Source organism: Neopsephotus bourkii, unplaced genomic scaffold (genome assembly GCF_033783945.1).
Source record: "Neopsephotus bourkii isolate Nb327-2 ecotype Australia unplaced genomic scaffold, CSIRO-AGI_Nbou_v1 NB_71, whole genome shotgun sequence".
Lineage (NCBI taxonomy): Eukaryota > Metazoa > Chordata > Aves > Psittaciformes > Psittacidae > Neopsephotus > Neopsephotus bourkii.
Window position 1 is genome coordinate 1,015,204 of NW_026900588.1, and position 13,455 is coordinate 1,028,658.

At 45.5% G+C, this 13,455-nt stretch overlaps 1 long non-coding RNA gene across 1 annotated transcript in view; it reads right to left on the minus strand.

Annotated features, from left to right (window-relative positions):
• Positions 1-4,527: 4,527 nt before the first annotated feature.
• Positions 4,528-13,455, minus strand: part of LOC133212299 (uncharacterized) — a 57,616-nt gene continuing 48,688 nt past the window's right edge. Inside the window, exons 2-3 of the long non-coding RNA XR_009725451.1 lie at positions 8,828-8,929; positions 4,528-4,653 (exon numbers count right to left, since the gene is read on the minus strand). This is a non-coding gene — a long non-coding RNA (uncharacterized LOC133212299). The remainder of the gene's footprint in view (positions 4,654-8,827; positions 8,930-13,455) is intronic.

Here is a 13,455-nt window from a genome sequence, read left to right on the forward strand (position 1 = left end):
CTAGTTCCAACCCCCCTGCCACAGACAGAGACGCCTTCCACTATACCAGGTTGCTCGGTTGTCCAGCCTGGCTTTGCAATACCTTCAGGTTTCCCTCCCTACCCTTATATGGCACTTATATTTTGTCTCCACAAAATCCCAGAAAATGCCCAGTTAGGGAGTTACAACTGTCTTTGCCGTTATGGTACTAATAACAGAGTGACATAAAGAGACTGTGCTGGCAGTGAGGATACCATAAACAACTACATCTGCTTGATTCTTTCAGCCTTGCACCTGGTGGGGAACCCATATGTGACATCCCTGAGAAACACATATCTGGTGTTGTGATAGGAAGTGACAAATGGGGCCGCTTCGACTTGTCGAACTAAAGGTCATATCACAACAACTGCCACCACAGGTAAAGGTAATAGGAGCAGCTGGTCAAAAGCACCAACAGAACAAAACCTTGACCCAGGAGAGAAAGTAACCATGTGCCATTTTCATTACAACATTACTCTGGGGGTTGCACAGATATACCAAGTAGGGTTTACTCATTAGAAGACAGGTCTACATTTGAGCTTGTTAAGAATGCGAGAAGAGGCTTTGCATCCCATTTAGAAAGTCTTCAAATCATCTGACCACATTTCTTTCCTGTAGATTCCCTCCTAATCATTCCACTGAGGACACAGCAGATAATCTTGCATTTAATTTATACAGCTTTGTTGTTAAGAAGAGTTAATAACGTGAAATGAATCATCCTTGAGGAATAATTTAACCATCTTTCCCCTCCCTGAATGAAGGAACAGAAAAGAAAGGTGGGTCTGGTTAAATGGTCAAGTAAGCACAGACAAACCTCCTTACAGATTTGCATCTCTAATATATGGGCAGAGTGTAATCTCTCATTGTGTATGCAGATGCGAGTTACACATACAAACGCTTCTCCACAGTGAGCTTTTGGTCTAAATACCTGGGTCCTTGCATACATCAGAAAATCTGAGCCTTGTTGCTTTAAAATATTCAAGCCCAGGAGTAGGATTTTACAGCTGTCATCTGGATAATTAAACTCTTCATTAACAGTTGTTCTCCAACCAGTAGGTGACCTTTAATTAGGGATGAAAGTACTCGGGGATGGATTTCAAGCATTAAGAACCTGCAGAGGACCCTTTGCCCCTCCGCCCCTCCACCCCCATGTCCATTGAATACCATTTGTAAAGCACTGGTTTTCCAAGAGAAATGATGCTGCTTGAAACAAGAATATGTTTCCAGGTACACGGAAGCATTCCAGGTGAGTGCTTCACTTACCCTTGTTGTAACTAAAATGCTGCATTTCCTTTCTTCTCTCTCGTGGCGAATCTGCCATGTGTTACCTGGATCTTTTTTACACCTGCCTGGACACCGGCACAAAGTTGTATCCATACCAAAACAGAACAGGAACAATAGTAAGATCACAATGAGGGCAGTGCACAGATGGAACGTGCTGTATTTCTGAGTAGGTGGAGGACTGCAGGGCAGGACTGAGCAGTATGTGCTTTTTTGTTGAGTCATCCGAATATCCAGAGCTAAAATGATGCATTATGTATTATTTATTCTGGCTGAGGGTGTACAAGGGCAGGGGCTTGGAGCAACCTGCTCTAGTGGAAGGTGTCCCTGCCAGTGGCAGGGGGTTGGAATTGGATGAGCTTTAAGGTCCCATACACTAAGCATTCTATGATTCTATAATTCCCAGGTAACAAGCAACAGAAATTTGTATGGGAAAATACTATGGACAAGTAAACTTAAAAGGAAGTTCAAGTCATGGGGGTTTATTTCATTGTTAAAGAATATGTTAAATAAAAAAAAAGCAGATGACTGATACAAACAGCATGTATATGCTATCTCCAGAGAAGGGGCCATCCAGGAGCCATACTGCACCAGCACCAGTCACCTCTGCATTGCAATTCTGTGTATTGCTTGTGAGCTAAAAATGCCAAATTAGCTTTAAATGCTCTCAGTTTCCTCTTCTTTCACTGCCTATGCTATCAGGACAAACATGTGCCCCTTGGATGTCTGTATGCTTGCCTCCTCATTGCCTCAGCTTTACAAGTTTGGTCCTTTTCATGATGATGGTTCATGCTTCCTATGCTTAGAAGTGCTCTGCTTTTACCTGCAGTTAGGTATGAACAGAATTCATGGCCCTTAGAAATGCTCCTTCAGAAATCAGCAGCTGGAAGGTCAGAATCTGCTCATTGCTCCCTGTGTACTGGGGTGCACATGTCTCCTTACACTGCCTTCCAGTTTGTCTCTCATCTTGGTTGTTTCAGTGATTACTGTGAGGATAACTGACCCTTTCCCAAGTTTGAAACATTCTGCTTTGCAATAGTGACTCTTGGAGCAGGCTGATTTCAGTAAATCAGGGTGAAACAAACACACCCCTCACCTCATTCTGCCCCTGCACATTTCCTGGGCTTTGCTGGGGGAAACATACCTTAATTTTACACAGGTGATTCTGAGTTTTCTTTCCTACATCGCCAGCTGCATCTTTGCCTTGTTCCAGATGTCATAAAGCATCCCAAAGTGCTCTGGGGGAGGGAGGAAACACAATCTGGATAAAGTGGAGCCATCAAAAGTTAGAAAAGCACAGCAAAATTAGGGCAGCCTTTAAATGACCCCCCACAAGCTCCTGGACCCATATCAAGGATTCTGTGATTCACCCCACTGTGGGGTCTCTGCTTCTATCTACATGGGGTGAGGCAGTGCCAAGACATCAGTTAGCAAGGACACCAGAAACAGTGTATTTTCCCCTTGCTCTACCTGGGCTACTGCGTTACTGCACTACAGAAACAGTTTCTTAGGAGAGCTAGCTTGTGTGGATTAGGCAAAAATTGGGTTGAGCTACACTTGGTTACAGAGGTGGCCTATCCATGGCAGTGCTTTTTCCACCACAACAAATTAACCAAGGTTTGGCTTTTTTTCCCCCAAAAACCACTTCTCCTGCTACCCAGCATTACCTTTCTCCTGGAGTACCTGTTCTCTCTTCCTTCACCGACTGCTGCTGCCCACACCACCGCTGTTAGCATCATTTTCCTCCCTCCCATGGTCGGTGGCACCTTTTTGCATGACTCCACCTGAGTCCCAACTGACTCATTAGTCACTGAAAAAGCTTTCAAGGTGTCTGTGTTCTATCCTTTAACAACAAGGTGTTGTTTACCTCATGGCAACACTCTGCCTACAGAACATTCTCCCAGGCATTTAACACCATTGTATTTGATGCTCAGCTTCAGTGCCTGTTCTACACCATGCTGTTAATGAAGGCATCAGCTCATTAGTGCCTTTGGTCCTGATTTTGATGTCGCTCATACTAACCAGACAAGCCTCTTCATTCTCAGATCCTCAAAAGAGACCTCCCATTTTGACTGCCCTATTGTAGGTGCTAGTCTGGTTTGGATGTTCATCAGCGTCAGCAGAAGAGATCTGCTTCTGTTTACGAGGAGGATCATCTGTGGAAGTCATATGAAATTAAGGAGGAAACAGGCAACCTGCACTCAGCCTCGTCATTGCTCAAAGACCTCAAAGGGCACTTGAATGGCAGCCAAATCACAACACACATGATCACAATTTGGCCTCTCTCCTTGTTGCTATAGGTAATCCTCCATGTATTACATAGCATCATGGGGCAGCACCACCTTCGCTGCTAATCTTCTTAGCAATCATCTTCATTGCTAAGAACTCAGGGTGCTGAAGCTGCAGTCTGTAAAGCATTTGTCACCACCAGCTAAAAAAGGTCACTAACAGTTAACTAGTTAGGTAATCAGGCAATTAATTATGCAACTAATTAGATCTGACCTAATCCCTGGAAAACAGCCTTATAAGAATCCTTTACTTTTATTCCTCTTTAGGAATAATTCATTATCAAATGCACCTATTTCCTTCCAGTGAAGGTCCCCTGTGAGTCAGCCCGAGTGGCTCCTGGTTACTTCTTTCATAATGAAAGATCCTTTGTTGCTTTTTCAAAAGGTGAGAGGCACCACCACTGCTCTGCCTGGCTTCCTCTTGCCTGGCAGACACAGATGGTGATGCCGGAGGCTGTGAGCCAGATGAGGCTCTTTGCATTAATGCTCACTTCCTTTGCTCATCGAGTTACTGCAATATCCACACTTCCCTCACTCCTGCAAAGCTCCATTTAACAGTTGCCTGTAGACAATAGTGAAGAACATGGGCAGAGATCTTCAGAGGAACCTAATGATTTAGGTACCCAGGATTCATGGACATGCACAGGGAGACCTTATTTGAAGGCTTGAGGTTTTAGCATCCCTTTAGACTAGAAAACGGTTTGGGGGGAGAAGTTACGGGTTTGTGTGAGCCAATATCATCACATGCCCTATTTTAATCAATACTTAGCAAAGGTCAGTTCCCAGCAATGCCCCCTTGCCCCTTTCAACAGACTATAAGAATAAAAGGGCTGTTGAGGGGTAAGCCTGGAAAAGCACTCACTGCTAGAGTGCGAGGAGAATCCCAAATCAGAGTGGGAGAAGGGGGGATAGTGTCCAGGAAAACAAGATGCACTTACCTGGAGCTTTTGCCATATGAAAGAAATAGAATGATTTTCTCAAGGCTGCACCCAGAAACCAGATGGTATTGGGGCAAAACCTTCCGTGTCCTGAGTTCTTCAGTCAGCCAAGAGAAGGTATCATCTGTCTGAGGAGAGAATCCTAGCAGGGCTTCCAAAGGACTTACCCTTTCTTAGTGTTGGCAACTTGGAGAAATGGTGTTAAGGAAGGAGGGAGGGGGAAGAGAGGGAGAAAGAAATTTCTCTTACTTCAAATAAAACTATACAAATAATTCTTGTGAGGGGAGTGAAAAGATTGCACTGAGGAGGCTCATAAAGACACCCAGTTTTAATTTTTCTAAGCTGGGCCTCCTGCAAGCAGTGCTCTGCATAGAGTCTAATACCCCTCCCTGCTCAGAGAACCATCACAAGGACTATTTGCACAATAAATGACCTTCAAAGTGGGGCTGACATGATGTGTATGTTTTGTGCTGGCCCTCTGCACTGCAGCGGATTGCATGTTGAGCAGGGAATGCTTGTCTTTCATCTATAAAAATTACCCAAGCCTGCCCCATCGCCCCCAGCCACTCCTAACACACATTTGTTTATGTGCCCTTTTGGCTCTGATGTTCTGCATCACAAAATAGCACCAGAGTAGCATGCTGCTTTAAAGGATAAATGGTGGTAAAACTCTTTCCTGAAAGATAGATGGCCTCTGCCTATTATCTGGGATTGGGGCAGGCTATTTTGAGTTGAAAGTCCCAAAAATGGAGGCAAATAGGCTACAGGAGCAGCTGAGCTCCTGCTCTAGCTACATGGAGAAAAACAGAAGGAGGAAAGCCTGGGAAAAGGGAAAGATTGGGGTTGGGTGTCTCAGCCTGTCTCCAGAGCAGAGATGCTCCAGCCCTCAGAGCATCTCCATGGCCTCCTCTAGACTCTCTCCAACAGCTCCACATCCCTCTTGTGTTGTTGCCCCCAGAGCTGGGCACAGGACTGCAATGCAGGGGTCTCACCAGAGCACAGCAGAGGGAGAGAATCCCCTCCTTCGACTCTGGGGATGCAGCCCAGGACCTCCTGGGTTTATCTCTGCATATTCTCTCAGTTTTCATGGAACCAATCCCTTTCCAACCAAGTGCTTCCTACCACCAGGAAGCCTGCCTGCACTGAACATCCCATTTGCCACACTCCCAGTCTTCCTCTGCCTGTGAGGGGGGCTCCATCAGCAGCAGAGTAAACACCTCGTGTCTGCACAGCACCAGCATGCATGGGCCCCATCCTGCTCCCTGGAAATGACAGAATCAACAATGAAGGCAGTGTTCATGGTCTGACTCGAGCCTCTCCTTCACTCTGCTGCTGTTGTTGGAGCTGCCCAGCCTGGCAGCATCACACCGCTGTATGCAAGGCATGCTTCCCTTGGCAGCACATTGGGCACCACAAAACAGAAGCAAGCTCTCAGTGCTTTCACAGACCTGCTTTTGATCGCACATCCCATCAGAGTGAGCTGCAGAGAAAAGCACATGAAATAGTTGAGCGTATATGGTCCCAGCTACTGTGTGGGCATTAAAGCAAAGCAGACAGTGGGGGCTGCATGGAGGAGAGCAGACAGTGGGCTGGGGGGGTCACAGGATCACAGAATCATTAGGGTTGGAAGGGACCTCTGGAGATCATCTATTCCAACCCCTCTGCCAAGGCAAAGCCACCTACAGCAGGTTACACAGGGATGCACCAAGGCAGGTTTTGGATGTGTCCAAAGAAACTCCATGACCCCCCTGCACAGCCCGCTCTAGTGCCTTTGAGATACCGAGCTCCTGCCCTCTCCTTGCTTTCACACAAGTCCTTTGTTCTAGTGCAGAAGCCTTTTATGCAAGTATGTATAATGAGCAAGAGAGCAAGAATGGAGCTGAGAAAATAAAGGTGCTGTGCTATCCTTAGTTGTTAAGAGCCAGGGCACAAAAATAAGATGATGCTAGAAAACCATTAACTACACAACAGCACAATCTGCAGGCTCTGTGGAAGCAAGCTGAGCCTGGCAGTTACTCAAGAGCTGGCTCATTTTTGGGGGGGGTCAAAGAGGTAGACCTTCTGCTTCTCCCCTAAGCCTATATATTCTATATGTTTACCATTTTACAAGCTAACATACCCACTTGTTCAGAGCAGGCGAAAGCACTCAGTCCAGCCAGTTATGAGGATGAGGCATCTGCAGTGCCCATGGCCCTGCCATGGTTACAGCTCCTTCTCGTCATGCCTCCTTTGCTCCCCAAGCTACACCATGTTTCTCTTCTGTAATCCACTTCCATGTTTTCCTCCACCACTTCTCAGGGCAGGCTCTTTTTGATAAAGTGCTTCCCTGTGCCTGCCCTTTTCCTCCCTGTTGTGTTTCTTTGACCCAGCCAAGGTGCTTCACTTCTCGTGGGCATATCCTGCACTCCTCAAGCGCACAAAAAGCTTAGAGAGGAGATCTGAGGGGCCCAAGGCAGGAAGCCTGAGCTTGGTCAGGAGGCTGATGGGTGGGGAATATCTTCTTGAGAGATTCAGAAGAGAAGGAGAAGCCTTGGCCAAGCCCAAAGGATCCCTGAGAGTGAACCTGGGGTGGACCTTTGCAACCAAAGGCTAAGCCCTCCATAAGAGCCAGGTTTAGACAGAGATGGAAAGGTAGTGATGTTACCAATTATGAGAACTGACTGTCACCTTATTTACAATTTACAGGACACTGGCTGGCATTTAATAACAGCAACACAGAGTACAGAAAGCTGCTCTGCTTTAAAAGCCCTGCCAGAAAACAAAACCACTGCTTAACAGCCTCTGGCCACAGAGTCAGGCTGATGGATGCATGTGCCCTCTGCTCTGTAGACAGCACAGCCAAGCTTCCAGCACCGAGCAGCCACCCTGGGAAGCAGAAATGCCAATTGCTGGCAATCGCCATGGACATGCATTTCCCCTCTCTTCACATTCCCTAGCTCTTTGCGTATTGTTTCCCCACCTGGTTATCCCTGCAGGCAGAGAGCAAGAGATAAGCATCCACAGCAGGGGATCTGTTAGTGGGCTCTCCCTGCTGCTTGCTGGCTCTTGCCAGTGGGGTTTGGTGGGGCCAGAGGACAGGGCAAGCTTGCCCATAGGCGTGCTGTTTCCAGCCCATGTCTTATGTACCTCAGGCATGCACAGAGGTGGAATGTGGAACTGTGATGTACCTCCTTCATCCTTGGGAAATGTCTGAAATGCCCCACAGAGGGACAGCAGCTCCCTCCTGCTGCAGCTTCTGGCTCAGGAGCCAAAGGCAAGAGGAATGAGCCATGTGAGACAAGGCACCGCAGGGAGCCAGGGCCATGATGCTCAGCTCTAAGCATGATTTGGGGAGAAGCTTTGCCTGGATCAGCTATCACTCCCAGATGGCAAACAGCAGGCGAAGCAGCCTCCGGCAGGGCACTGTGTCCTGGCTGCTTCCCCCATCCAAGGTCAGCCCAGTGTCAGGGAGTTTACTCCTCAGTGCTGCTGTGCTTGGAGAATGAGTTACTCCAGGACTGACACTGCAGTGTGCTCCCACACGCGGCTGCAGAGTGAGTTATCTAACTGCACAGATATTACTGAGCTACAGACTGCAATGCCTGTGAAAAAAGGAACATTACATCACTCCTGTATCAGGAAACACTCCCTTCCCTAAGGACAACAGCAGAAAGTTATCTCAGAAAGTATGGTTAAAAGGCAACAGGGCTGGCAAGTAGAGGCCAGCTCCTTTCACCCCAGCACCTGTGACCTTGCCCATGTTGTTTCTCTGCTACCCACCCACGGGACATAACTTGATAGAGAGGATGGGGTGTGCAAGGGAAGCTTTGTGGTCCCACCTGCGGAACAGCACTAAGATGCTCCCCAGGCATCTCCTGGGGGTCTGAGCAGGAGGACAAAGGACCATGAGGCTCCCATTCAAGCTCAACATGGAAGGGTGAAAAGGGAACTCAGGGGATGCTCATACAGCCCTAACCCACAGCCAGCCCTGTTAACCCATTGGAGGGACCTCAGCACAGACAGGTAATATTGAATTTGTCCCATCTACAAGTGCTCAGCATCTGCTGCCTCCTGCATATCTACAGCATCTGAAACATGCACAGGAAAGAAAATAGCTGTAACCGGGCTGAGTCAGATCAGTGACCGTGACTCAGGCTGTAGCTGCTCTTGTGCTATGTAAAAGATCCCCAGATTTCATTTCTACTGCCCATACAGCTGAAGCTGACAGAATTAGGATGCATTTAATACCAGGTGAGAAGTTGGAGACAGTGCTGCACACATGAACGAACCCTTACAGGAGTCTGACAGAAGAGATTCGCTCACCACAAAAAGGCAGGCATTCATCTTGATATATCTTCTGTCACATCCTGCTGCAAATATGTCATTTTGTTGCTCTTTCTCCTCCCTCTCAAAGCGGCATTCCACCTAGAGGGAAATGCAGAAAAATAGATGAGTTTATTTCCAGCCCTGTAATAGATGCACATTCGCTTTGGGATTTCTCTGTGTGCACTGGTAAAGACTGACACAATGCTTTCAAGGGTTTTTTTAAGGCATTTCTAGGGTTTTTCCATTTATAGGACAAAAGTCTAACTATATCAATATAAAGAAAATGTGCTCTGGGAGCAAAGCCTGCTAACGTGAGTTTCCAACTCCTATAGAGGGCCCACATGCTCAGGAGGAAGATCCTCAGAGTTGCTTTGGGGAGGCCAAGGAAATAAGCATTTTCCATGTCCTTGGACAAAAGTTGATGCTCAGGTTCCACATTTTTAATAGAGACAGTTTAAAAAGGGCTGCAGTGAGACGGTGCTCACTGTAGATTTAGTGATCTCAGATACTGGTGATTACACTGAGAAACTGCTATTAAATCCTCTTTAATAAGAAAACCTATATTGAAGCTTTCTGAACTGCCAGCTATAGCACAATATACCAGGAATTTAAGTGCCATGTATTGACCTAACGCACTCACTCTTCATTCATTGGGGGGGGGGGGGGGTAATGATACAGGAGATGCTCTCTTTTAAAAATTTGGGGAAAGTCTGCAAATTAAAACAGCAGCAGCAGCAAAACCCCCACAAACCAAAACTTTAAACCATCACCACGTTCCCAGAGCTATTCTTGGAAAGGCTGTCATATTAGTGTGAAATCTCAGCGAGGGAATGCATGCAAGCATTCTGCTCAGCATGAACCCCGAACACCCACCGCGCCGCTAGATTAAATGCAATAATATGTTCCCAAAGGGAGATACACTGCAAAGCAAATTACACAGCCCTTCAGTGTGTTTTGACACCCAGAAAGGAAAGGTGCCAGGGGAAGGGTTGGGGTTTCTTCTCCACAAACACACCAGATCCACAATAATGAACCATGAGGTCCAAGAAAACCAAGCAGCCAGACCACGGGAGGGAGAAGTCAGTCTCTGAGGAAGAAGGGGCTCTCTATGGGTTGGTTGCTCCCATCAGAGCTGCTGCTATCATCGCCAGGACCATAAAGGTAGAGCCTTTGCCCTGGGAAATACTTATTCTTCTTAGAAGCAGTGTTACTGAGTATACATGTTTGCTGAGGAATTAACTTATGTTTTTGTTTTATAGGAAAATCCGCATGCAAAATGGAACTACTGCAGTTTGCTGCCTTTCCTACAGAGGACTGGAAACTCATTCCAATGGGATTGCCTGAATTTCACTAAATAACAAGCAAAGGAATATCTGCAACAGAAAGTGTGCTTTGTTCATGTGTTCTTAGCATATGTGGATTTATTCCGTAATATTTCCTTCCTGTCACTGACCTTGTAAATTAATGAAGCCTTAAAAATAGAGGCCATCCTACTTCACATCCTCCATCACTAAAGCTTTCACAGGCAAAAATTAGCCTACTTTCTTCAATATTGCTACATATTACATTATTGCTTTCCTTCTGGAATCTGATGTGACTGGCCTGTCTCTATTGGAACAGACACTCTGTGGCATCAAACCTTGTGTTAATTAATCAGTGTGCCCATTCCTGTAGGCAGGTTGGGGAATTGTGGTTTCCAGAACTAGGCAGCTTTCTACATTCAGCTTATGAGGGGTCTAAAGAGCACAAGGAAATAAAGAATCTGGTGCATACTAAATAGCTAACAGGGGCTGGCATCAAGACTATTTCTATCTGCTCTTGCATGTGAGCTCATACAAACGAAGGCCCAGGATCCTTACTACGTGGCTTTCACAAATGATCTTGAAACAAATCAATGAGATTCTGACACCAGGGACTTTTGTTGCTCTGGGGGCAGTTAAGTTCTTGCAGTTGCAATTTCTGCTGAAGATCTATGGCCTCTGATGTATCTCAAAGAGAACCCTGCTGGAGCTAGTCAGGAACCAGAAACCAATTGGGTATCACACGACTTTTGACTATGATGGAAACTCACTGCTGGCTTGAAGGGATTACTAAATTTAATCGTTTCAAGCTGCAATCATAAGAAGGAAAAGTTTCAGCAATGTTTGTCTTTGCTTCACAACAGAGAGAGAAATATGAAAAAGACTGCTTAATTTGGGACTATTTTCAAACTGTTCCAAAAGGTTTCATTAATGTTGTTAACTGAGAGCAAGTCAGCGTTAAGTGCGTGAATATATTCCACACATCTGTGTATGAGACCTGGTTGTTTATGGTGACTGCTCCCTAAGGACAGGCACTCGCCCGAGCCAGGGCTTCATTAAGCTGCAAACCCTCCTTCCCAGAGGATGCACAACTCATGGTCTCAAGCAGAGATGCTCTGCCAGCTCAGAGGCAAAGCCAGACACGTTAATGATGCATTAGTGCGCCAAAGACTGCTGTTCTAGGATTCAAAGCTGCACTCCAGTGATGTAGTGTAAGCACAGGAGCCTTGTGCTGAATATTGAGGTTACATGAGGATTTTCTTTAAGAAGTGATCTCATTCCCAGTTTATTTTGCCTGTTTTCAGTGTTTTGTTGGATAGCTTGGGAAATAACAGATTCCCCCCAAGTTCATGATTGATCTGAAAACTTCAGAGAAATTTCATCTGACCAGAATATTTACAATTTTACCTGAAAAATTCCAAAGAAAAACTCTAGAGAATGCATATTCTGGATGAAGAAAAAAAAAAAAATGCCATCTTTGACCTAAAAATCAAACGCTTTGGATCTAGTTTTCTGTTATATAATTAGGTCTTACAATTTTTAAATCAGTTCACATCAATCCAAAATTTGTGTGAGGTTTAAATGAAAAACAACTTGCCTTGTGGGCATTTTAAAAAGTAATGTAAAAGATCAAAACAAAACCTTTTGTTGCAGAAAACAGTCAGTAAATTAAAACCAGACATTTAATTAGTTTTAGTTCTTCAAAACGTTTCAGTAAATTCATTGTCAGTGCATTTGTTTAGTTCCTTAGCTTTGTTACTAATTAACAGCAATAGGAAGCTGCTGGTGCCACAAAAAGGAAGAGGTTATAAATATTGCTGTGATCACTGCTGTAAGCACACAGCACAAGTCACTTGTAAATCTAATGATCTCAAGAAAAAGCACAAGTTCGTCCTATCTTACAGATGTCAAATGTATGGATAGATCCTTGGAATCACTTGCTGTGGTCATGCAGGACATCTAAGGCTTATCAGGTAGCACAGCCCAGGAGGAGTGGAGCTGTAGGGAGGGATGTGTGAAGACTAGAGGTCCACGACATTTGTGTGCGATTCACAACACCCACACGGATAGGTCCTTGCTATGCATTCATTTCTAGTCTGGTCCCGTAGAGCTGAACTCACATTCACAGACAGAATGCATACAGTGCATGTCTCTAGTTTGCCCTGAGAAGCCCGTGTGGTCCAAGACTTCTCCATAGTGGGAAGCAAAAGCAGAATGAGGAAGGATGGTCAGGAAATGCATGTCAAAACACACTCTAGTTCTGCTCAAATGTGCTAGTGCAGATACTACACCGAGTGTACTAAGAGAGCCCAGGTCTCTGAAATGCTAATTCTGGCCCCATTTATATCATCTTCTCACTTAGAACTTGCAAGAGATCTGTTATGAGATGATCTGAGTGTTTCAGCATACAAGCCAAAAAATGTGCATTTCAGAAGCAGTCACAATCAGAGTCAGTCAACAGTTACTATTCATCGCCAGAAGATGTGGGCTGCCCCAGTTCCATTTTTCAAACATACAGTTTTCTTGGTGACATCACCATTATCATGACTATTTATAAATGGATTTGAAAGCACATACACCAAGGAAAGAATTAGGAGTAATACTGATAACAAAATCGAAGAGGCATGATGAGTGAATCCAGAACAAATTCAGAATGGAAATTGGAAAACTGGTTCTGGTTAACAAAGCAAGAAAAAAATGATACTGTGAAGGAGTCTACATAGAATTGTCAAATCAGATGATGGTTTGGGTTAGAAATGACCTTAAGATCATGCAGTTCCAATTCCCTGCCATAGGCAGGGAAACCTTGCACTAGACCAGGTTGCTTCAAGCCCCATTCAACCTGGCCTTGAACACTGCCAGGGATGGGGCAGCCACAGCTTCTCTGGGCACCCTGTGCCAGGGCCTCAGCACCCTCATCACTTGTCTGAGACAGGTGGTGAAGATACACATTTCCGTGCAGTCCCACCTTCCTGCATGATGGCATTGATTCACTACGCACTATTTCAGGCTAAGTATGCAGTAAGGGGTAAGAGCCTAAAGAGATTGTGGGACAACTACTTGTATCTTTAAACTCGTCTCTATGCTTGTGGTGAGCGGAGATGAAACCCAAGATCCAACCAGTACTGAACTCTGGCTAAAACCAGAGTGACAGCAGATCTGAGATAAAGTGCACATTTTTAAATTCCTAGTTACACTTACAGTTTATTCTTTGTGCACCTCCACACAGCACATCTCTGCTGAAAGACACTTGTACATGTTGAAGGCAAAGCCAACGAGGAGCACTGACTATGACTAACATTACAGAGTTAGGTTACCCAAGCA